We start from the raw sequence: 23,268 nt of genomic DNA, 5'->3' as shown, positions 1-23,268 counted from the left end.
TCATATATTAATTGACCATATATGTTTGGGTTAATGTCTGGAGACTCGGTTCTGTTCCACTGGTCTGTGACTCTTCTTGTGCCAGTACCAAATTATCTTGATTAGTGTGGCTTTGTAGTAGGGCTTGAAGTTGGGGAGCAAGATCCCTCCCACTTTATTCTTCCTTCTCAGGATTGCTTTGGCTATTCAGGGTCTTTGATGGTTCCATATGAATTTTAGAACTATTCGTTCCAGTTTGTTGAAGAATGCTGTTGGTAATTTGATAGGGATTGCATTAAATCTGCACGTTGCTTTGGCAGGATGGCCATTTTGACAATATTACTTTTTCCTAGCCAAGAGCATGGGATGAGTTTCCATTTATTAGTGTCCTCTTTAATTTCTCTTAAGAATGTCTTGTAGTTTTCAGGGTATAGGTCTTTCACTTCCTTGGTTAGGTTTATTCCTAGGTATTTTATTCTTTTTGATGCAATTGTGAATGGAATTGTTTTCCTGGTTTCTCTTTCTATTAGTTCATTGTTAGTGTATAGGAAAGCCTCAGATTTCTGTGTATTAATTTTGTATCCTGCAACTTTGTTGTATTCCGATATCAGTTCTAGTAGTTTTGGAGTGGAGTCTTTAGGGTTTTTTATGTACAATATCATGTCATCTGCAAATAGTGACAGTTTGACTTCTTCTTTACTGATCTGAATTCCTTGTATTTCTTTGTTTTGTCTAATTGCTGTGGCTAGGACCTCCAGTACTATGTTGAATAACAGTGGGAAGAGTGGGCATCCCTGTCTTGCTCCCGATTTTAGAGGAAATGCTTTCAGCTTCCCACTGTTCAGTATGATGTTGGCTGTGGGTTTTTCATATATGGCCTTTATTATGTTGAGGTACTTGCCCTCTATACTCATTTTGCTGAGAGTTTTTATCATGAATGGATGTTGGATTTTGTTGAATGCTTTTTCAGTGTCTATAGAGATGATATGATTTTTGTCCTTCTTTTGTTTATGTGGTAGATGATGTTGATGGATTTTCAAATGTTGTACCATCCTTGCATCCCTGCAATGAATCCCACTTGATCATGGTGTATGATTCTCTTGATGTACTTTTGAATTCAGTTTGCTAATATTTTGTTGAGTATTTTTGCGTCTATGTTCATCAGGGATATTGGTCTGTAATTTTCTTTTTTGGTGGGGTCTTTGCCTGGTTTTGGTATTAGGGTGATGCTGGCTTCATAGAATGAGTCTTTAAGTATTCCCTCTTCTTATATTTTTTGGAAAACTTTAAGGAGAATGGGTATTACGTTCTCTGTATGTCTGATAAAACTCCCCGGTAAATCCATCTGTCCCGGGAGTTTTGCTCTTGGGCAGTTTTTTGATTACCGATTCAATTTCTTTGCTCATAATTGGTCTGTTAAGATTTTCTGTTTCTTCCTTGGTCAGTCTTGAAAAGTTGTATCTTTCTAGGAAGTGGTCCATTTCTTCTAGGTTTTCCAGCTTGTTAGCATATAGTTTTTTGTAGTAGTCTCTAATAATTCTTTGTAGTTCTGTGGGGTCCGTCATTATTTTTCCTTTCTCATTTCTGATTCTGTTGATGTGTGTAGATTCTCTTTTTCTTTTTATAAGTCTGGCTAGGGGCTTATCTATTTTGTTAGTTTTCTCAAAGAACCAGCTCTTGGTTTAACTGATTTTTTTTCTATTGTTTTATTCTTCTCAATTTTATTTATTTCTTCTCTGATCTTTATTATGTTCCTCCTTCTGCTGACTTTAGGCCTCATTTGTTCTTCTTTTTCCAGTTTTAATAATTGTGTCTTTAGACTATTCATTTGGGATTGTTCTTCCTTCTTTAAATATGCCTGGATTGCTATATACTTTACTCTTAAAACTGCTTTTGCTGCGTCCCACGGAAGTTGGGGCTTTGTGTTGTTGTCATTGTTTCCATATATTGCTTCATCTCTATTTTGATTTGGTCGTTGATCCATTGATTATTTAGGAGCATGTTGTTAAGCCTCCATGTGTTTGTGAGCCTTTTTGCTTTCTTTGTACAATTTATTTCTAGTTTTATACCTTTCTAAGAAGTTGGTTGGTAGAATTTCAATCTTTTTGAATTTACTGAGGCTCTTTTTGTGGCCTAGTATGTGGTCTATGTGGTCTCTTTGGAGAATGTTCCATGTGCACTTGAGAAGAATGTGTATCCTGTTGCTTTGGGTGTAGAGTTCTGTAGTTGTCTGTTAGGTCCTTCTGTTCTAGTGTGTTGTTCAGTGCCTCTGTGTCCTTATTTTCTGTCTGATGGATCTGTCCTTTGGAGTGAGTGGTGTGTTGAAGTCTCCTAAAATAAATGCATTGCATTCTATTTTCTCCTTTAATCTGTTAGTATTTGTTTCACATATGTTGGTGCTCCTGTATTGAGTGCATATATATTTATAATGATCATATCCTCTTGTTAGACTGAGCCCTTTATCATTACATAATGTCCTTCTTTATCTCTTGTTACTTTCTTTGTTTTGAAGTCTATTTTGTCTGATGCTAGTACTGCAACAGCTGCTTTTTTCTCCCCATTGTTTGCAAGAAATATCTTTTTCCATCCCTTGACTTTTAGTCTGTGCATGTCTTTGGGTTTGAGGTCAGTCTCTTGTAAGCAGCATATAGATGGGTCTTGCTTTTTACCCATTCTATTACTCTGTGTCTTTTGATTGGTGCATTCAGTCCATTTACATTTAGGGTGATTATGGAAAGATATGTACTTATTGCCATTGCAGGCTTTAGGTTCATGGTTACCAAAGGTGCAAGGTTAGCTTCTTTACTATCTTACTGTCTAACTTAACCCACTTATTGAGCTACTATCAACACAGTATGACAATTTTTTATTTCTCTCCCTTCTTATTCCTCCTCCTCCATTCTTTGTATGTTAGGTGTTTTTTGTTGTTGTTCTTTTTGTGCTCTTTTGTGTTTCCTTTGACTGCTTTTGTGGGTAGTTGATTTTATTTTTTGCCTTTAGTTAGTATTTGATTGTTCCCCTTTCTCTGCTGTGATTTTATTTTCTCTGGTGACATCTATTTAGCCTTAGGAGTGCTTCCATCTAGAGCAGTCCCTCTAAAATATCCTGCAGAGGTGGTTTGTGGGAGGAAAATTCCCTCAACTTTCACTTGTCTGGGAATTTTTTAATCACTCCTTCATATTTAAATGATAATCGTGCTGGATACAGTATCCTTGGTTTAAGGCCCTTCTTTTTCATTGCATTAAATACATCATGCCATTCTCTTCTGGCCTGTAAGGTTTCTGTTGAGAAGTCTGATGATAACCTCTGGCTGCCATTAATACTCTGTCCTTGTCTTTTATCTTTGCCATTTTCATTATTATGTGTCTTGGTGTTGTCCTCCTTGGGTCCCTTGTGTTGGGAGTTTTGTGTGCTTCTGTGGTCTAAGAGGCTATTTCCTCCCCTAGTTTGGGGAAGTTTTCAGCAATTATTTCTTCAAAGACACTTTCTATCCCTTTTTCTCTCTCTTCTTTTTCTGGTACCCCTATAATATTGTTCTGTTTCAATCGGTCACACAGTTCTCTTAATATTCTTTCATTCCTTGAGATCTTTTTATCTCTCTCTGCGTCAGCTTCTCTATGTTCCTGTTCTCTGATTTATATTCTATTAATGGCCTCTTGCATCTCGTCCATTGTGCTTTTAAGTCCTTCCAAAGATTGTTTTATTTCTGCATTCTCCCTCCTTAGCTCTTGCATATTTCTCTGCAAGTCCATCAGCATGGTAATGACCTTTATTTTGAATTCTTTTTCAGGAAGATTGATTAAATCTATCTCCCCAGATTCCCTCTCAGGGGAGGATGTCTGGGTTAGTCTGGTCTGTATCAAATTCTTCTGCCTTTTCATATCGACAGAGGTAGTCATAGGCAGTGGCGCATGTGTCAGCTGGGAGAACTGAGTCCCTTTCCACTTGCTCTTGGCCTTCCTTTCCTGGGAGAATGGCGACCTTAGCAGCTTGTGATGGGCAGTTGCGCATAGACAGGGTCTCTGATTCTTGCCCGGCGGCTGTGGAGTAAGCTCCATGCAGTTGCTGTGGGCGTAGCCGCTTTTAGGCTGCTGCTCCGCTATGGGGGCGTCGCGCCAGAGGGGGAACGGGCAGGAGGCTGTTTATCACGGTGAGGGGCCTCAGAGCTGTCCTGCCGCCCCGGGGGTTAGTGCACCTGGAGTTCCCTGGGATTCCCAGCTGGTGGGCTGAGTGGGCCGGGATGCTTCCGTCCAGCTGTGAGACCCCTGTCCTTTTAAGACTTTCAAAAAGCACTCGATTTTCTTTTGTCCCAGGGGCCCTGGCTGTGGGGGCCCACTCACAGGTTTTACTGTTCCGTTTCCCTAGTATCCAGCACACCACGCACTGTATGTCTACGGTTCCAGTGTGGATGACTAGGGCTGGGTATTTAGCAATCCTGGGCTCCCTCTCCCTCCCTGCTCCGACTCTTCTCCTCCCACTGGGCGCTGGGGTGAGGGGTGCGCTCTGGTCCTGCTGGGCCACGGCTTCTATCTTACGCCCTTTGTGAGGCACTGGGTTCTCACAGATGTAGATGTAGCCTCGCTGTTGTCCTGTATCTTCTGGTCTCCCTTTTAGGAATAGTTGTATTTGTTGTATTTTCAAAAATATATATGTTTTGGGGAGGAGATTTCCACTGTCCTACTCACACCACCATCTTGGCTCCTCCCCCCTCTTTAGGGTTTTTTATGTACAATATCATGTCATTGTCATCTGCAAATAGTGACAGTTTGACTTCTTCCTTACCTATCTGGATGTTTTTTATTTCTTTGTGTTGTCTGATTGCCATGGCTAGGACCTCCAGAACTATGTTGAATAAAAGGGGGGAGATGGGCATCCTTGTCTTGTTACCGATCTTAAAGGAAAAGCTTTAAGCTTCTCGCTGTTTAGTATAATGTTGGCTGTGGGTTTTTCATATATGGCCTTTATTATGTTGAGGTACTTGTCCTCTATACCCATTTTGTTGACTTCCGCCCATTTTTTAATCAGGTTATTTGCTTCTTGGGTGTTGAGGCGTGTGAGTTCTTATATATTTTGGATGTTAACCTTTTGTCAGATATGTCATTTACAAATATATTCTCCCACACTGTAGGATGCCTTTTTGTTCTATTGATGGTGTCCTTTGCTACATAGAAACTTTTTAGTTTGATGTAGTCCCATGTGTCCATTTTTGCTTTTGTTTCCCTTGCTCGAGGACATACATTCAGGAAGAAGTTGCTCATGTTTATATTTAGGAGACTTTTGCCTATGTTTTCTTCTAAGAGTTTTACAGTTTCATGACTTACATTCAGGTCTTTGAACCATTTCAGGTTTACTTTTATGTATGGGGTTAAACAATAATCCAGTTTCATTCCCTTGCATGTAGCTGTCCAGTTTTGCCAACACCAGTTGTTGAAGAGGCTGTCATTTCCCCATTGTATGTTCATGGCTCCTAATCGTGTATTAATTGACCATATATGCTTGGGTTTATATCAGGGCTCTCTATTCTTTCCATTGATCTTTGGGTCTGTTCTTGTGCCAGTACAAAATTCTCTTGATTACTGTGGATTCGTAGTAGAGCTTGAAGTTGGGGAGTGTAATCCCCCCAGCTTTATTCTTCCTTCTCAGGATTGCTTTGGCTATTCTGGGTCTTTTGTGTTTCCATATGAATTTTAGAATGATTTGCTCTAGTTTGTTGAATACTGTTGCTGTTTTGATAGGGACTGGATTGAATCTGTACATTGCTTTAGGCAGGATGGTCATTTTGACAATATTAATTCTTCCTATCCACAAGCACGGGATGTGTTTTCCATTTATTCTTATCTTCTTTAATTTCTCTCATGAGTGTCTTGTAGTTTTCAGGGTATAGGTCTTTCACTTCCTTGGTTACGTTTATTCCTAGGTATTTTATTCTTTTTGATGCAATTGTGAATGGAATTGTTTTTCTGATTCTTCCATGTGCTAGTTCATTGTTAGTGTAAAGGAATGCAACAGATTTCTGTGCATTAATTTTGTATTCTGCAACTTTGCTGAATTCAGATATTAGGTCTAGTAGTTTTGGAGTGGATTCTTTAGGGTTTTAATGTACAATATCATGCAAATGACTTGTTCTTATAAGAGGGAAATTTGGATACAGATACAAAGACAAACTTAGAACACCATGTCACAATAGAGGCAGAGATTAGAATGTTGCATCTGCAAACCAAGAGACACCAAGAGTTGATGGAAGCTACAGAGAGGCAAGTAAGGATTCTATCCAAAGTATCACAGGGAACATGGCCCTGCTAACACCTTAAATTCAGGTTTTAGCCTCAACAACTGTAAGAGAATAGATTTTTGTTTTAAGTCACCCAGTTTGTGGCAGTTTGTTACAGAAGCCCTCATAAAACTAATACACCACCTTTTCCATGAAGCCTTCCCTGATCATGTAAGTAGGAGTGAGTGCTCTTTCTCTTCTGAATTTCCATAGCAATTACTGTCTCATTTAAAACATTTACACTCCTACCACCTCTGCTTTTCACTTCCCCAGATGAATTAGTTCCCTGGAAAGTTGAAACTATTCATCAACTGTATATACCTCTCAACACTGGTAGGCAGTCAATATATACTATCATAATCACATTTTTTCTCCACACTTAATTATTCTATCTCAATGCTTCTGAATGAGTCATCCCCACATATGCTGAAGAGTAAAACACAATCTAAAAGAATTCAGATGGAAGCTCATCTTTAGGAAGCATTTCTGGATTCAAATTTATTCTATTTATATCAATATATTCCACATTGATATGCACATGCATGTATATGCATTACTGCTGTAAGCTAATGGCAAAGAATGTTTAACAAATCCATTATTTAGGGTCTATTGATTTGTCTCTTAATAAGTTTAGTTAGATACTTGTTTACTTAAAATCCTCCCACTTCTACTGACATTTGGTAGTTAACACAGTGTCTTTGAATTTTTCCAAATGTTTCAATTTTTTAAGTCTGTATTTTATAGAAGGGACAGTCTTACTTCACTTTAACATCTTAAATTATGGCAAGTGACTCAACCTAATGAGCAATATCCCTCAGTAAAATCCCAAACAGGAATCTGATTCACAAATTTGCAAATACAATTGACTTGTGAACTCAGGTTTGAACCATGAAGGTCCACCTATATGTGGATTTTTGTGCAATAAATACAGTACAGTAAAATTTTCTTCTCTCTAGCTTACTTTATTGTAGGAATACAGTATATAATACATATAATACAAAATATGTGTTAATCTACTGTTCATGTTATCAGTAAAGTTTCTGGTCAACAGTAGGCTATTAGTAGTTAAGTTTTGGGGGAGTCAAAAGTCAATTGCGCAGGGAGTCAGCACCCCTAACCTTTGTGTTGTTCAAGAATCAGCTGTATTTCTTCCTGTGAGAGATTGCTGCTGTCTGGTCTTTAGGAAAGGTACATAAATGGTATTATGAAACTAATATTCAACAGGTTCAATATTGGTAAAGGAATTCATCAACAGGAAGTTTTGTGTCTCTGCGTGTGTGGAGGAGGTGGTAGTGGCTTGCAGCTGGTTAATTCTAAACATAAACCTAAATATCTACTCTATGTATGATACCCTCTGAATCTAGTGATCATTAATATTGTTAACCGGCAGAGTTTTTTCCCCCAGCTTTAGTGAGATATAATTGATAATGACATATAACATCTGTAAGTTTAAGGTGTGCACTGAGATGGATTCACATATATATCAAAATGATTACAGCAATAAAGTTAGATAATGCATTCATCCCATCAAATAATTACCATTTCTTTGGTGTGTGGTGAGAACATTTAAGATCTCTTTTAGTAACTTTCCAGTATATACTACAATATTGTTAACTATAGTCACCAGGCTGTGCACTGGATTCCAGGAGCTTATTCACCTTATAATTAGAAGTTTACCTTTTGACCAACATCTTCCCACTTTCCTTACCCCCATTTCCTGAACCACCATTCTACTCTGTTACTGTGGGTTTGGCTTTTAAACTAACATAGTTAATATTAACTGATCATTAGTATTCTAACTGATATAAAATATAATTCTTCACAAGTTAAAGAAGATGTGGTTGTGGCCTTTTGTTTTGTAGGTTTTATTTACAAAATATAGCTTACCACCAAATTCTAGGACTGCATTACTCCCTCCAAAAAAGCCATATTACAGATCAGAGAGGACTTTTGGGGAAGCAAAACTACTCTTTATGATATTATAATGGTAGGTACATGTCATTTTATTTTTGTCCCAACCCAAAGAATGTAAAAACCCAAGAATGAACTATGATGCAAACTACAGACTCTGGGCAATAATGATGTGTCAATTCTCTCGGTAGTGGGGGATGTTGTTAGTGGGGGAAACTACATGCATGTTGGGGCAGCAAATATATAGGAAATCTGTACTTTCCATTCAATTTTGCGGTGAACCTAAAACTGCTCTAAAAAATAAAGTCTATTAAAAAAAGATAATTCAACAACAAAAAAAGCCATATTATTCCATTTATGTACACATCTCTCTCTATATATATACACACTTCTAATTGTTTATTAACTCAGTAAATGCTTATTGAGCTCTTAGGCAGCTACCTTAAGTCCTATTGGAGTAAAACGAGGTAGAAAAATATTAAAATTTTAAAAATAACAGTGCCAGACAACACATAATAGGTAGGCACTGGAGCTGAAGGGAGGGAGAAAGTACACACAAACACAGGACTAGCCCTCAAGAAGCACTAAATCTAGTGAAAAAGGAGAGTGTAAACTAGCTCTGTATATCTCCTTTCTCTCCAAGCTATTCCTATGCTTCACAATCAGGCTTACTCTTCTAATGTACAGATTTCATTATATCACTGTATAGCTAAAAACTCTTGATGACTACCCATTACATAGTCAACTTAAGTCCAAACTTCCCTGCCTGGAACTGAAAAAGATTCAGAACCTTTCATGTTTCGGCTGTATCATATGCAGAGACTAAGAACACCAGCTTCGGAATTAGATTGCCTGGACTCAAATTCTTTCTCCATCAATTGTTAGTTCTCTTCCTCAGTTTCTTTATCCATAAAAAGGGATAATAAATAGTCCTCTCTAACATAGTTGTTGTGAGGATCAAATGAAATACTACCTATGAAATGTCTGGCACGTTATTTGGCAAATAGTATGCCTGCAAAAAATATGAACTACTACTACTATGGCTGTTTTTCTGTCTCCACTTCCAACCTTACCTCCAACAACAGCCCTGTAACAATCCTATTCTCCAGGCAAACTGGACTCTTTACTGTCTCTTCAACACTCATCTCTATGCTCATGCTTTCACTCAGCCTGTAAGATACTGTCTCATCTCCAAGTATTAAGATTCTAACTTAAGATTCTTGGCAGTCCCTCACATACGCTACCTCTGTCAGGTACCATTCTGTTATCCCAGCTCTGTAATACATTATATAAACCCCACATGACACTTAAGCCCTGTTGATGCATCTTTGTATTCTGCAGAGTTCTAGCCCAATGTACACTACAGGGCTCAATAAATGTTTGACGAATGAATTGCTGTGTTTTCTCTCTCGCATCCAATCGCTCTCCTGAAAAATAGCTCCACACCACAAGTAAAATGATTTCTGTAGTATTTCATAAAGCTGGCCAGCTAGTTTTCTTCCATCAATGTGGTAATCTCTTAGTAGTACCCAGCACATAGTAGATGCCTAAATATTCAGTGATTTGAACTGAATTTTATCTCTTCTTTAAATTTTGATTATCATTTTATTCATTATGATCAAGTATGACTCAGCCTTAGAAAAAGATTTTGGTTGTTACCTGCCCACAAACTCTTCTGTCAATTTTCTGGTCATACTGACTTTATCTCAACATGTCACTGACTGATTCAGAAAGAGATAATATTTAAACCTTCAGTAAAGTAAGAACCAGAAAATCAAATGCCTACAGGGTGATAAAAGTAAGTAAAGCAAAAGAGTAGTGAAGACTGAAGAAAACTAGGAAACATCACACCTAACAGAAGCTTCAGCTTCTATGATATTGATATAGGAAAATATGGGCTTGGTGTTGACAGATCTTCCAGTTTTTCAAGTAAGTCAGAAACTCAGCTGGTTAATTCCATCCCAGCAGGAAATCTAAAGCAGCAGTTAAAACTAAGCAGCAACTTGGAAGCATCTCCTGCAACACTTGGCCTAGCTCTCAACCATTCTGTTTTGACCAGATTCCATCCTCAGCAGTGTGCAATTCTTTGACCTGCAAATTAAATTGACAACTGTTTTAAGTGTGTTGAGCCTTTCCTCTGTGTCAGGTGCTGGGAATCATAAATGAACAACTACCAAATAACATTATTAAGCATTTTCTAGGTGCCATAGTCTTCTACAGGTTACATGAATTAGCTCATTTAATCCTCATAACAACCTTACGAGATATAAAAATATCATCCTTATTTTAAAGATTAGGAAACTGAGGCACAAAGAGGTTACACAACTTGTCTAAGGTCACACAATTAGCAAGCAGTGAAGCTAGAATTAGGACCTCAGACAGACTCCATCAAAAGAGCACACAACTTGAAAAAAAGAGCCATTCAATAAATGGTGCTGGGATAACTGGTTATACGTAGCAAAAAAATGAAACTGGATCCTACTTCACACCACACACAAGAGGCAATTCCAGGTGGATAAGAAAGCTAAATATCAAAGACAAAACAGTAGAGACTCAAAAAGATAATATAAGGAATAACTTCAAAATCTTGGGAGTAGAAAAGATTGATAAATTTAACTTTATAAAAATTCAGAACTTCTTAACAAAAGAAGCTTAAGAGTAAAAAGAGTAGCAGCAAGCTGGGAAATGATATCTGTAATACACATAACCAAATGAGCATTAACAAATGGAAAATATAAAGAAATCTTTTGAAAAAGACAACCCAATTTAAAAATGGCAAAACAAGACCCAGGATGGTCTAAGCTGTGAAAACCTGGCACCCCACAGTTGCCACATAGTTGGGCCCCAGAACAGTAACCTTGGCATCACTGGCCAATATGAAATATTTAAGGGTTTATGTCATACTGCAAGTATACAGAGCATAGGGGACCCAGACAGAAGGACAAAGCCAAGATGATTATTCTCTATCATATAGGAACTAGATGAAAAGCCAGAAGTTGAATATGCAACACTCAGACACATAGATCAGAGACTGGCAAGCATCTTTGGTAAAGGGCCAAGTGGTAAATATTTTCAGTTTTGTGAGCCATATATTCTATGAAATAACTACTCAACTCTGCCATTGGCAGTGTGACAGCAACCAAAGACAATATGTAAATGAATAAGTGTGCCTATGATGCAATGAACATAGTATACTTACCTAAACAGGTGGTAGGCTAGATTTAAACATGGGCCATAGTTTGCTGGCCCTCAACACAGATGGCTGTAATTTTCCTGCACTCTAGAAATACTTTCCTGGTCTTTCCCTGCCTTTATATTTTTTTGTTTATTTTTTATTTTGGAGTCATTAATATACAATCACATGAACATTGTGATTACTTAATTTCCCCCATTATCAAGTCCCCACCACACACCCATTACAGTCACTGTCCATCAGTGTAGTAAGATGCTATAGAGTCACTACTTGTCTTCTCTGTGCTAAACTGCCTTCCCCGTCCCCCCTTCCCACGTTATGTGTGCTAATCGTAATGCCCCTTACTCCCCTTATCCCTCCCTTCCCACCCACCCTCCCCAGTCCCTTTCCCTTTGGTAATTGTTAGTCCATTCTTGGGTTCTCTGAGTCTGCTGCTGTTTTGTTCCTTCAGTTTTTGCTTTGTTCTTACCCTCCACAGATGAGTGAAATCATTTAGTACTTGTCTTTCTCCATCTGGCTTATTTCACTGAGCATAATACCCTCTAGCTCCATCCATGTTGTTGCAAATGGTAGGATTTCTTTTTTCTTATGGCTGAATAATACTCCATTGTGTATATGTACCACATCTTCTTTATCCATTCATCTACTGATGGACACTTAGGTTACTTCCATATCTTGACTATTGTAAATAGTGCTGTGATAAACATAGGGGTGCACATGTCTTTTTCAAACTGGGCTCCTGCATTCTTAGGGTAAATTGCTAGGAGTGGAATTCCTGGGCCAAATGGTATTTCTATTTTGAGTTTTTTGAGGAACCTCTATACTGCTTTACACAATGGTTGAACTAGTTTACATTTCCACTAGTAGTGTAGGAGGGTTCCCCTTTCTCCACATCCTCGCCAGTATTTGTTGTTCCTAGTCTTCCCTGTTTTGGCCATCCTAACTAGTGTGAGGTGATATCTCATTATGGTTTTAATTTGCATTTCCCTGATAATTAGAGATGTAGAGCATCTTATCATGTGCCTATTGGCCATCTGAATTTCTTCTTTGGAGAAGTGTCTGCTCATATCCTCTGCCCATTTTTTAATTGGGTTTTTTGCTTTTTGGGTGTTGAGGTGTGTGAGTTCTTTATATATTTTGGATGTTAACCCCTTGTCGGATATGTCATTTACAAATATATTCTCCCATACTGTAGGATGCCTTTTTGTTTTGTTGATGGTGTCCTTTGCTATACAGAAGCTTTTTAGTGTGATGTAGTCCCATTTGTTCACTTTTTTATTTTGTTTCCCTTGCCCGAGGTGATGCGCTCAAGGAAAAGTTGCTCATATTTATATTCAAGAGATTTTTGCCTATGTTTTCTTCTAAGAGTTTTATGGTTTCATGACTTACATTCAGGTCTTTGATCCACTTTGAGTTTACTTTTGTGTATGGGGTTAGACAATAATCCAGTTTCATTCTCTTGCATGTAGCTGTTCAGTTTTGCCAACACCAGTTGTTTAAGAGCTTTCCCTGCCTTTTATGTCTGCTGACACTTAACCTCTGATTTTCTTAAGTAAAAACTACACATTTGACAGCTTCACAATGGTTTCCAAAACTCTACTACTCTACCAAAAAAAAGCTCTTAGTAGTGACAAATCTCACCTTATTTTACTCTCACCTTTTTAAAAAACCTCTTTGACAGCCACCATCCCAGACCAGAAATTTAAAAAATTCTCTCACCATTCACAGTGTCAATAATCAACATCTGAACATTCTGACTGTTAAATGCTTACAGCCTCTAGTTCAGGCCCTCAATACTTCTTCCCTACTCTCCAGTCCACCCTCATTCCAAAGAACATTCTTATGTCTCCTAAAAATTAAACCTTATCATACACTCCCCTCCTAAAAAACCCTGAATGTCTCCCTATCAGCTAAGGATTCAGTCCAAACTCCTTGTAAGATCCTTCATAACCAGTTTGCAAACAACCTTTCCAGTTTCACCTCTGACCACTCTTTCACAAACACACACACTATGTATACTCCAGCCACATTCAGTTATGTCCCCTAAAAACACCCTGGCAAGCTCTTCTCTCCAACTTTCCATCTGACTAACTCCTCTACCTTTCAGGATACATCTCAAGTGTCCCCTCTTCCCAAAACTTTCCTGATTTCCAAAGACAAGCCTACCTCTCTGTCCTTACAACTTTTGATAACTCTCCTTTGGCATTTACCATCCCAAACTATCATTGTTGATATGTCCACTTCTCTCATGGAACTGAATATCCAAAGTGAATAGACCGTGCCCTTAAAGACCTTTGAATACTCAAAAGCCTAACCTAATGCTTGACATTATGCAATAGACATCTTAGTGCACAGTAAACATATGCTGAATGGAAGACATGCCTGGTGGTAGGAGTAGGGTTTAACCTGGGATCATAAACGGGAATTCACAGAGAGAATTCAAGGAGGGTCTGTGAACTTGCATAGGAAAAAAAAATTTACCGTTTTATTTTCACTAACCTCTAAAAGTTACCATTTTCTTCTAATGAGTGTAGGCAACAAACATGCTAATATTAGCAGTATCTGTGACTTTTGTGATAATCACAGATATCTTTATATCACATTACAGTTGTTGCAGATATCTTAAAGTATTATTTAAGCTAATCACTTTATAATTATCAGACTTATTACTACTAGATCTGAACTCTTAAAGTGCTCACAAAGAAGTATATCTATATTATTACATCACAATTTGTGTATTTTGGTAACTTTATTTCAATAATTGGTTTTCTTTGTAATCCAACATATTTTGTGTTACACAATCAAAAATATTCTGAGAGGAGTTCATAAGCTTCACTAGATGCTCAAGGGGTCCATGGCACAGACAAGGTTAGGCCTTCCTGCATAGGAAGACCCAAAACAAATGAACCATGGTGCTGTATGTTGCATTGAATGTATCTTGAAAATCTTATTGCTATGAACATCCTCATAGCCTTTTTGTTGAAAATCTCTTTTGATTACAGGAGCCCTGGAACTACTATATCATGCCTGATCTGCATAGTTTCTCTAAGAACTCTTTCATAGCCCATGTGAACTTTCAACTCTTCTCTGTCTCGCTCAAACTTCAAATAAAGTTTGACCATGATAAAGATCCTGGGTCTCTACCATTGTTGGCTGTTATCTTTTTAGGCTTTTTGTGTCCCTTTGATATAAATACCTAGAAGGAGCATCTCTTAAAACTTTATAAAGTTACAAGTCAAAAGGATCCTGAAGATAATAACTTCTTTGCACAAATGAAGGTAGGCTAGAAATGATCAAATAGCTGGTTACCTATACTGTTTTGTATCCCCCTCCTTCTGTGTACAGACAAACTCATTACAAAAACAAAATAGTTCTTTGATATATGTTGCCATGCTTGTTTTCTCCCAGCTAACAAATTCCTCTAAGGCAGTGCGCTGAATGAGGAGGCAGCAGGCCTGAGTTCCAGTACCCCTCTGCTACCAACTTCTAAGATCTTGAGAAGTCAACTTTACCTTTCTACGTCTAAGCTAAAATCACTACATGATCTTAAATTATTCCGTGTTCTCTAAGACCCTTGCAGTTTTTACACATTCACTCTTCTCTACAATTTTTACTTGTTTAAATAACGCCTTTCTGATGACCTCCCCAGGTGACCCTTCTCTTAAAAACAGTGGGCTGTCCCCTTCCTGGGAAGACACCTTGGGTCACCGCCCACAAACAGCCCGGTCCCTCCTTTTAAAGACACACACAAACTCCCTAAGTTGATGGGAGGCTCTCTCTTCTTGCCAACCAGCTTTCCACTCTCTGCACCCCAGTTTCTGGTCAGCTCCTGCATTCAAACCTCAGTCTCCCTTTTCCTTCTTCCTCATCAAAGCCCTCCTTTTTTCTGTTACTCTAACAGGGAGTGGAAGATTCTGGGGGCACATATGTACTCAGTCTCTTGGGAGTTACACAGACTTGCATTCAGCCCTGCGACTCGGAGGACTGCCACAATCTGACACCCGCGTCAGCCCCCTTTCTAATCAACAACCCCCGACCTCAAAGAACTGTCCCAGCCCTGACAGCCTGGGCTCGGACCCCACGCCCCGCCGGGTCCTACCTGCCCTAGGATTCCGACCACCGCCCATTGCCTCGCTTAGCTCCAAGCCCGGGCACCCCAGCCCCGCGCACCCCGACCCCGGCTCCGTCCGCCCCCACTGCCCCTTCTCCGCGGCGACCCCGGCCACGACCCCGGGCCCGGCTCCCGCCAGTTCCTCGGGCCTGGAGCGCCACCCCATGCAGACCCCGGCCGACCCGGCACTCCCTCGGCTCCCCAGACCCCGTGTCCCGCACCCTCCCCAACCCCGGCCGACCCCACTCCCTGCAGCGCCCCCGCCCGTAGGCCCGGGGCCCGCTCCCCAACATGGCGACGGGGACTGGGACACGGGCGCGGCAGGCGGGCGGGGCGGCTCCGGGCCGGGCCCGCACAGGGGCCTTGCTCCACGGCCGGCCGGCGCCATTTTCCCGCGCCGAGCCCGGGCGGCGCCTCCTTCCCGTGGAGCCAGCCGGGCTGGGTCCGCGGACGCTCAGCGGGCCCTCCCCTTACGGACCCGCGTCGCCGTCAACTCACCTGAGCGCGGCCCCAGCCCTCTCGGGCGGGCCTCGGAGCGCTGGCCCGGGCAGTGCGTGCTCGCGGCCCTCCGTGTGTCCGTCCGTCCGTCCTCGCGTGCAGCCGTCCGTCCGGCCGTCGGAGCCCGGCCGCCAGCAGCCCGACCCGGCAGGGCCTCAGGGAGCCGGCGGGGAGGGGGATGGGCCGGACCGGGCAGGGAGGGAGGGGGAGGGAGGGCGAGAGGGAGGGAGCGCGGGAGGAGGCGGGGCGGGACGGACGGGGGCGGGCCCCGGCCACGTGACAAAACGTCCCCGGGAGCGCGAGGGGGAGCGCGTGCCCGTTCACTTGGGTGCAGTGCTTAGTATCGGGGTGTGATGGGTCTCCTGTCTCCTGGCGTTGTAGTATGTTGCCTGTGACTCCAGCCTCCGCATGAGTCACTCACTGCACACAGCCTTATAGGAGCCGTCTGGCAGAGTGTCCTTGGGCAAGTCAACTCTCCAATCCTCAGTCTATGCAAAGAGGAAATGATGTGAAGTACACATTCTCCAAAGACATACAAATTGCCAATAAAATAAGCACATGAAAAGACATTCTACATCACTAGTCGTGAGGGCAATGCAAATCAAAACCACAGGAGACCACTTCACACCCATTAGGATGGCCTTATGAAAAACAAAATCACAAGTATTGATGAGGATATGGAGAAACTGGAACACTTAAGCATTGCTGGTGGCAATGTAGATGATGCAGCAACTGTGGAAAACAGTTTACAGGTTCCTCAAAAAGTTAACACAGAATTACCATCTGATTCAGCAATTCCACTTCTGGAATTAACCCAAAAAAGTAGAAGCAGGGACTTGAACAGGTATTTACACACCTTTGTTCATAGCAGCATTATTCACTAGTCAAAAGATGGAAGCAACCCAAGTGCCTATGGGCCGATTAGATAAACAAAATATGGTATATACATACAATGGAACATCATTCAGCCCTAAAAAGGAAGGCAATTTAGACACACGCTACAACATGGGTGAACCTTGAATACATTACACTAAGTAAAATAAGACAGTCACAAAAGGATAAATATGAGTCCCCTCACTGGAAATTCCTAGAGTAGTCAGAATCATGGAATCAAAATAGAACAGTGATTGTTAAGAACTGGAAAGATAGGGGAATGGAGAGTTACTGTTTAATGGTGCATAGTTTCAGTTGGGGAAGCTGATAGAGTTCTGGAGGTGGATGGTGGTGATAGTTGCACAACAGTGTGAATGTACTTAATCCCACAGTGCTGTGCACTCAACAACAGCTAAAATGGCAAAGTTTATATTAATGTATTTTACTACAATGTTTTAAAAGTGTCAGAATCTGAGCCACTATCATTTTTTTAACTTGTTATCCATGTCCTTAAACTGAACGTCAAAGGTTTCCCTGGGATTAGCAAGGATGCAGGGAGTTAGGAGCCAGGGACCTACTTGGGCACCTACATGTCCTGCAGGTGAAAAGAGCTAAAGCATGGGCAACGTGAATATTTTTTGCCCACAGGAAGAGAGCAAAGGAATAGAAACAGGCCATGAACTGGCATTGAGCATAGCATAGTGATTTACAAGACTGGACCCTGAAGCCCAAGTACCCAAATTCAGATTTTAGGTTTACCACTTACTAGCTATGTGACCTTGGGCAAATCTAACCTTGTTTTACAGATGAGGCAACTGGAACAAAAAGTGAAGAATGACTTGTCCAACAGGCTCCAAAGTATTTTCTCTTTTATTTTCTTTGTTTTTGATCCTTTCATGTTTTTTATTTTGCTTTGTATCCCTAATAACCTGTAAGCTCCCCAAAGAAGGCATTTTTGTAATATCATCACTTATAATTTAACTTTTTGGTGCTTCGGTTGCCTCTTCTGCAACATACAGATGATAAGAGCACTTTACAGATGAAGAGTAGAGGGATAAAATGAATTAATAGATATAAAATATTCAGAAGAGTGACTAGCACTTATGATGGCCTCAGCAAACAGCAGATTAACAGAGGCTGTTGAAGAGGTTACCAGGCTGTTTCACAGGATGTTTTGAGCAAGAAAAGCAGCCCTAAGACATTTAGGATCTTCTGGATTCAGACTTGAGTAAAGAAAAAGCAAATCATTTTTTCTTTGATATGAACAATTTTGTTAGCATGTATTTGAACTTCTATTTTGATATGTTTGTCCAAGTGAGTTTAAGCATTACAATGGTAAGATTGATAGTGAATACTTGAACCATGTCTTTAAGAACAACATCAAATAGGAAAAAATGAATGAGCATCAACACTCTCCTGTATGCAGGGTTCATCATAACAGTGCCAAATGACAAAGTTACCACATTTAGTTGGGCAAGTTGTATGTTGCAGGGGGACATCATCGCATCTAAGTGGTTACCATCACTGATAGACATTGTAATTTATAACTTTATTGTGATAATTCATCAGTAGATGGCAATAAAATGCCTTCTTATTACAAAATAAGCTCAATACTTTTCAGACAATAGGAAATAAAGTGCCTTGAAGAAGGGTCACTTATATTTTGCATAAAGGCTTAAAATGGGCAAGCAAAGGCTTGCTCTTGAGGAAAAAAAATTGAAAAACAGTGATAACTGCACAATTGAAAAAAATTCAACAGTATCAAGAAGTGACAAAGGAGAAATATTCTTAGGACTTAACCTGTTTTCAAAAATATTCTGAAATATTAAAACTTTTTATTTGAATATAACATAGAGACATAAAAATATACAAATCACAAGTATAAACCAGCATGAATTTTCACCAAGTGAATACAAATGTCTAACCAACATCCAAATCAAGAAAGGGAACATCACCAGCCCTATAAAAGCCCCCTCATCCTTTTTCAGTTGTTACCCATGCTCCTGAGGGTAAAAGGTATCCTGACTTATAACTCCATAGATTAGGCTGTCCAGGTGTTAAATTTTATATAAACGGAATTATATAGAATATACCCTTTTAAGCCTGACTTGCTCAATTTTATGTTTTCGAGATTCATCTATGTTGTTGCATGTCATTGTCATTTGTTCCTTTTCATTGATGTATAGTATTTCATTATTTGAATATATTACAATTTATCCATTCTATTGATGATGAGCCTTTCAGTTTCCACTTGAGGTCTATTTTTAATAGTACTACTATGAACATTCTTGTACATGTCTTTGGATGAACATGTCTACAATTTTCTGCTAGATACATACCTAGGACGAGGATTGGTAGGTCACAGAGCTTGCATGTGTTCAGCTCTTGCTGATACTGTCAAATTTTATGCCTTTTTAAAACAGCTTTATTGAGATTTAAGTCACATGGTATACAATTCACTCATTAAAGGCTATGATTCAATGGTTCTTAGGACAGTCACAGGTTCAACCATCACCACAGTCAATTTTTAGAACATTTTCATCACCTCAGAAAGAAACCCTGTTCTCTTTAGATACAGTCCTCCTCCCACCAACCCCCCTTTCCCCAGCCTTAAGCAACCACTAATTTTTCTTCCATCTCTATAGATTTGCCTGTTCTGGGTATGTCTTGTAAATGTAATCATACAATATGTGACCTTGTGTGTCTAGCTTTTTCACTTAGCATAATGTTTTCGAGATACAACCATGGTGTAGTATGTATCAGTATTTCATTCCTTTTTATGGCTGAATAATGCTGCATTGATGAATATTCCACATTTGTTTATCCATTCATCCACTGATGGACATTTGGGTTGTTTTCACCTTTTGGCTTCTGTGAATAGTGCTATGAACATTCATGTACAACTTTTTGTTTGAACACCTGTTTTCAATTCTTTGGGTTATATCAGGGAGTGGAATTGCTGGGTCATATGGTAATTCTGTTTATTGAATAAATGCCAAACTGTTTTCCACAGTGACTACACCATTTTACATACCCACTAGGAATGTATTAGGGTTCCATTTGCCCCATATCCTCACCAATTCTTGATATTTCCTTTTTAAAAACCTTTTTTTTAAGTTGTTATTATAACACTCATGGGTGTGAAGTGGTATCTCATTGTGCTTTTGATCTGTATATCCCTAGTGACTTAGGATATTGAGTATCTTACCATGGACTTACTGGTCATTTGTATATCTTCTTTCAAAAAATGTCTACTCAAGTCCTAGTGCCCATCTTTTTCTTGGGTTATTGAACTGTAAATGTTCTTCATATATTAGAAATAGTAAACCCTTATAAGTGATTGAAAATATTTTCCTCCTTTTTTTAGGTTGTCTTTTCACTCTCCTGAGTGAAAATTATCCTTTGATGCACAAAAGATTATAATTTTGATGCAGTCCAATTTATTTCCCATCATTGTTGTTTCTTGTGCTTTTGGTGTTATATCTAAGGAACCATTGCCAAATCCAAAGTCAGGAGGATTCACTCCCATGTTGCTTTCTCAGAGTTTTATAGTTTGAGCTTTTATATTTAGGTCTTTGATCCATTGTTAGTTTTTGTATGTGGTATGAGATAAGGGTAAAACTTCATTCTTTATGAATGAATGTCTATGAAATATCATATTTTATGTAGATGTTCAGTTATACCAGAACATTTACTGAAGGGACTATTCTTTCTCCTTTGAGTGATCTTGGCACACTTGCCAAAAATCAATTGACAGTAGATATATGGGTTTACTTATGGACTTTCAACTCCATTCTACTGTTATACTGACCCTCATGCCAGTACCACACTATTTTGATTACTGTACATTTGTAGTAAGTTTTGAAATCAAGAAGCTTTTTATCTTAGCCAAGATATGAAGGAACTACCCCAAATAACCAATAAGAAGCAAATGGTTGTATCATTGAGTTATGTGAGGCATGCAAGAATATCATGAAAAGTCTTTAAATTTCCAAGTTTATCTTTTCATTTCGTAGTCAGCATAAGTTCAATTCTCAATATGAGGTGAATTTTATGTTTTCTACAGTAGATAGAGTGTAATCTAAATAAAGTAAAAGTGATTAAGAATATAAAGTCTTAGAGAGCAAGAATCTTATCTGTCTTCATCAGTGTTCCCAGTACCTCAGGCAGTGCATGGCACAGAGTATATTTAAGAAAATATTCATGGAATAAAATATAGTATTTTACATACTGAGTGATGAAACCGATTTTCCAAGATATAATAATTTTGTTTTAGTATATAAGAATTTTTCCATTGAATAAATCTTCTATTCAAAGTTGTCACTATTTGTATATTTAAGAAGGGAAATGACCCCAAGAGACCCGTGTAACCCCAAAAGCCTGCTGCATGGAAGGCTCTGTAACTCCATCAGTGGGAAGACAGCCAAGGAGAACTGGTATAACCACAGGTGTGGCTTGAGCACCTAAAGATATCAGGGCAAAGATATTCAAAGATGCATTGGAGACAACCCAAATATCCATCAGTAAGAAACTGATTAAACCCTTCAGTGAACTATGATGCATATTATAAATCATTAGGTATATCCGTATACAGTAGTCTCCCCTATTCTATGGTTTTGCTTTCCCAGGTTGGAATTAACTGGGTCTGGAAGTAGATGATCCTCCTTCTGACATGTCAGGTCAGTAGTGGCCTAGCACTATGTCACAGTGCCTATGTCATTCACCTAACTTCTCCCATCACATAGGCATAGGCATTTTATCATCTCACATCATCACAGGGCAAGTAGTGTACAAGATATTTTGAGAGAGAAACTACATTCACATAACTTTTATTACAGTATATTGTTATCATTATTCTATTTTATTATTAGTTATTGTTTAAATCTTTTAATGTGCCTAACTTACAAATTAAAATTTATCATAGGCATGTATATATAGGAAAAAATGGAATGGTACATATAGGGCTTGGTACTATATATATAGAAAAAAACGGTACATATAGGGCTTGGTACTATCTGTGGTTTCAGACATCCACTGGGGTCTTGGAATGTATTCCCTGTGGTTAAGGGGGGCCTGCTGTATACTGATTTGAGATGGAGAAATGCCCATGCTATATTGGTAAGCAAAAAAAAAAGGAACTTGTAGACAGTATGAATAATAAACTACCATTTTAAGTTTTTAAATAGAATAACATGTTGTATCTACAGAAAAAAAGGAGTTGGAGGAATATAGACTAAATTATTGACTGAGATTTTTGTTGAGTTGAAGTTTTGAGGGCATGATCATCTGCATTTTTTATCGATGAAATGTTTGATATTTGAATGACTGTTACACAGGTAATCAGGTAAAACAATAGAGCTGTATTTTTTTTTTAGAGGGTATCTCTCATATTTATTGATCAAATGGTTGTTAACAACAATAAAATTCTGTATAGGGGAGTCAATGCTCAATGCACAATCATTAATCCATCTCAAGCCTAATTCTCGTCAGTCTCCAATCTTCTGAAGCATAATGAACAAGTTCTTACATAGTGAATGAATTCTTACATAGTGAATAAGTTCTTACATGGTGAACAGTACAAGGGCAGTCATCACAGAAACTTTCGGTTTCGATCACGCATTATGAACTATAAACAATCAGGTCAAATATGAATATTCGTTTGATTTTTATACTTGATTTATATGTGGATCCCACATTTCTCCCTTTATTATTATTATTATTTTTATTTTTAATAAAATGCTGAAGTGGTAGGTAGATGCAAGATAAAGGTAGAAAACATAGTTTAGTGTTGTAAGAGAGCAATTGTAGATGATCAGGTGTGTGCCTGTAGACTATGTGTTAATCCGAGCTAGACAAGGGCATTAAAACATCCACGGATGCAGAAGATTTCTCTCAAAACAGGGGGGGGTGAGGTTCTAAGCTTCACCACTGTTGATCCCCAATTTCTCACCTGATGGCCCCCCTGCGACTGTGCCTCTTAGGTTGTTCCTCCCTTGAGGAATCTTACCCGTCTCTGGTTAACCAGTCATTTTCCGGGGCCATACAGGGAGATCTAAAGTTGGTAAGTGAGAGAGAAGCCATATTGTTTGAAAAGGTTAGCTTTTTACTTCTTTGCAGATTTATGCCCTGTGGCTAGAGTTGTATTTTTAAAGAAAGGGACATGGTCTCTGAAGTCAAACGACTGCTTCTAAATTATGGATTTTCCAACTATCAGCTGGGTGACATAGGGCAAGTTACTTCATGTCTCTGAAACCATAATTTTCTCACTCATAAAATGGGGAAATTAATACCAGCCTCATAAAGATGTTGTACCCTAAAGATGTATCTATCAGTTTCATGTCATAACATTATCTTCTCAGTATGCTCTAGGATAGGTGTCAGCAAACTATTACCCTTAGGCCAAATTGGGCCCTGTTTTTGTAAAATAAATGT

General features: G+C 39.1%; 1 protein-coding gene across 8 annotated transcripts in view; it reads right to left on the bottom strand.

Annotated features, from left to right (window-relative positions):
• NCOA6 (nuclear receptor coactivator 6) overlaps positions 1-16,198 on the bottom strand; it is a 143,126-nt gene extending 126,928 nt beyond the window's left edge. For 4 of the 8 annotated variants that reach the window (XM_037012894.2, XM_037012901.2, XM_037012895.2 and 1 more), the window contains exon 1: positions 15,964-16,196. The gene's annotated coding sequence lies outside the window, so the exon portion shown is untranslated. Of the gene's footprint in view, positions 1-15,963 lie in introns of all 8 variants that reach the window. The other 4 variants (XM_037012897.2, XM_037012899.2, XM_037012900.2 and 1 more) reach the window with 2 other exon arrangements.
• Between the last annotated feature and the right edge of the window lie 7,070 nt (positions 16,199-23,268).

Source organism: Manis javanica, chromosome 5 (genome assembly GCF_040802235.1).
Source record: "Manis javanica isolate MJ-LG chromosome 5, MJ_LKY, whole genome shotgun sequence".
NCBI classification, from domain to species: Eukaryota; Metazoa; Chordata; class Mammalia; order Pholidota; family Manidae; genus Manis; species Manis javanica.
Note: the sequence above shows the minus strand (reverse complement) of the source record. Positions and strands in the feature narration are given on the sequence as shown.